Raw genomic sequence first — 3108 nt, forward strand, 5'->3', positions numbered from 1 at the left:
GCGTTTTGTGTCATAGGTCTTTTGTTTTCCCATCAGTTTTTTTGATACGTACTTTATACATATACACGAGTATCCGTACATAAATATGTACTACATACATACCTACAAATACGTCACAAGGAAAATACAAATGCATCGAAAAAATACAAAAATCGGAAATTATAAATTTATCCTGAATCGGAATTTAAGGACCTTGAATCTGACCAATATAAAGTTGAAACAAGTTGGAGGAAATGCCGCAGACGAAATGTAGTAAAAATGTATATACAAATACTAAATTGACAACTACAATTACATCCATTTAAACCTACAAACATCCATATATATTTTATACGAGCACTAAAAATTTATAGGTGATTAACTCAGTGCCGTAACTTCTTACTTCCTTTTACAATCGCTCATTTACTTGAACAGCGTCATAGTCCAAAAAATATAAATTTTGAGCTGAGTGTGTTGCAAAAATTGCATAGCTGTATCCATTCCCAATTTCTCGCTAGAAAAAAATAAGTATTACAGCCCTATTCTGTATCGAATCGTTCGTGTTGCTCATCGTTCGTGATACAGAATAAGGCCCTTAGTTTTTCCTATGGGAATGTGCATACATATGTAAATTCAAAACCATAAAGCCGATTTACTCGAGTTTAGCTTTTTTGAGTTACGACACTTTTAAAGTATTTTTATGGCAAAGCTAATTTAAAACCTTCGACCAAAAATCTTTAGTAATTAAATGGGAATTAGAAATAAGCAAAACACCTTATTTTCTACGTGAAACGTCGTGTCACACATTTTCAAGCGTGCGCGTGAGTGGTTTTCATAGAAAAATCACGTAACTTCCGTGACCGTGCGTGATTGAAACTTTGGCTGGCGTGAGCGTGCGTGAGTTAGATTTTCCCTCAATTACGTAATTTTCACATATCGAGCCCTAACCGCCAAAAAGATGTAAGCCAAATTTTTTTCAAAATTTCCTTTTTGATGCAGAAATGTTTCTAGAGCTTCTAGATGCATTTCTGTGTCAGAATTAACTATTTGAAGAAAATGGCGCTTACTTCTTTTTAGCGTTTAGGACTCGTATGATGTATGTGTACATATTAGGGATGTACATATTTTCGCTTTTTACGATCCCGAGATTTTGCAGGAGGAAATTTCTTTAGATTTAAAAAAAAATTAAAATTTTCTGGATTCACAAGGACGAATAGGTAATGGTTTAAGCTGATAAAGTTAGAAGGACGAAAATCGAGGATGTTATCGATTTTATATAAGTCCTTAATATATAATTTTTTCAAAATCAAATATTGTGAAATTTCAAGGATAAAATTTTAAAAAGACATTTTCAACACTCACCAGTCCTTATGTACCAAAAAGTTGAATCTGTTTGAATTCTAAGGAATTTCCTCTTTAATTTGATGACAAAATATTATTATTTAACAAAAAATTGAGCTACTTATTTTAAAATTACATTGAATAAGTATTGATATGAATTCCTTTTTATACTCGTAACACGTACACATTAGCGCACACTAGGGGTGGGTTTTGGGGTTCAAACCCCCCCTAAAGCTAATAACCTCAAATACAATCTGTATCTTAAAGCTAAGAATCCAACTCTCAAGGAAATTATAAGAAATATTTATTATACTTTCTGTTGCTTGAAAAAGCGCTTTGCTTTTGCTGTAAATTTTCATGAGGGAATAAATATACGAGCATTTTTTTCTTGAGTGCTACAAACTGATTTAAGAAATTTTGGTAGAAGAAAATTTCTTTTCCATTTCTCGTCCGTCGTTTTATATGAATTTTTCGTTTTTCTTGAGAGTTCAGTTAATTTTTTCGGTATTTGAAATATTAATAAAATTTAGCAATCGTGAAAAATCACCATCTCTATCGAAAACCAGAAATCGAAAAAATAAACATAGAAGTGCAAAAATTCATGGAATCAATAAATTTATTTTTACTGACTCTTTTTTAAAATTTTTTATTAGGTACTTTTGAAAGTTGAGCGCATCTTGAGTTTATAGAACTTTTTATTAAGCAAGTAGTTTTTAAGGAAAGAACACAACCGACTTCAATTCTCATATTCAAATTTAGGGGTAGCGTTAATTTCTTCATGATCCAATCATCGGATCTCTAAAACAAATTACGGGACGAACCTTGAGGTACTAGCTTTCTAATAAAAAAAGGATTATTGAAAACGGTTCACGTGGTCCAAAGTTATGTATTCCGGTGAGATGATAACCTCCCTTTTTTTGAAGTCGGTTAAAAGCGTTTGAGTTCTGTTAATCTGTAAATAAAGTGCAGTTTATGAATTTTAAAGCGTTTATTTATTTATTATATACTGTACATAAAACTTGCATAAATGTATTTTAAAGAGGGTATTATCTGAGGCAAATTTTCAGTATTTTCCGGTGATATATCTTCAGAAATATAAAACCCCCCCCTAAAATATATTCCTGGGTGCGCCCCTGCACGTACATATGTACATATGTACGTATATCTGACACATGTAGAAAAATAATAGTGCGTTCATCTCAGGCAAGGCGTTTGGCCAAGCTTTTGTAACAATAGTTATGTATATGAAATTCTATTTATATAAATAAAGTTTCAATTTCCACATATTATATCAAGCAATAAACCAATATTGCAAAATGTTTTTTAATGCAATATTTCTGAAAATTTAGTTTTTCTTTAAAACTTTTTTGCGTCACTTTTTTACGTCAAGCGCCAACTTTTCTAACGTTGTTTTCTGTGGCAGAACATAATTTGTTCTACTTTATTCTACTATAAAAACAGACACAACAGATTGTCATAATTAACCAAAACCTAGTTTTAAACTTGCATCTTGGCTTATTTTTATTTCTGTGCATTTAGTAACTGCTTATTAAAAGAATCAATTAGGAAAGCTTACTGACGTAGATTAGTTGAATGGTTAGCTACCCTGCAGTGAAAAGCCAAACCAGTTAGAAAAAATACTAGTTAATTAACTAGCATGTGCCTACCAGTTCGACAATTTCGAAGAACTTAGGCGATCAGCGACATTTGCCTTTGAATTGCCAAAGCCAAAAATAAAACCCAATTAATTGCTTTTCTTACAAATGTCGGCTGTGGCGTCACGTGAAG

At 31.8% G+C, this 3108-nt stretch overlaps 1 protein-coding gene across 1 annotated transcript in view; it reads right to left on the reverse strand.

Annotated features, from left to right (window-relative positions):
• Positions 1-3108, reverse strand: part of LOC118741792 — a gene marked incomplete at its 5' end in the record, with an annotated part of 68640 nt that overhangs the window by 64626 nt on the left and 906 nt on the right. The window lies entirely within an intron of this gene.

Source organism: Rhagoletis pomonella, unplaced genomic scaffold, assembly GCF_013731165.1.
Source record: "Rhagoletis pomonella isolate Grant_MI unplaced genomic scaffold, Rhpom_1.0 Rhpom_scaffold_00006, whole genome shotgun sequence".
Taxonomy (NCBI): Eukaryota; Metazoa; Arthropoda; class Insecta; order Diptera; family Tephritidae; genus Rhagoletis; species Rhagoletis pomonella.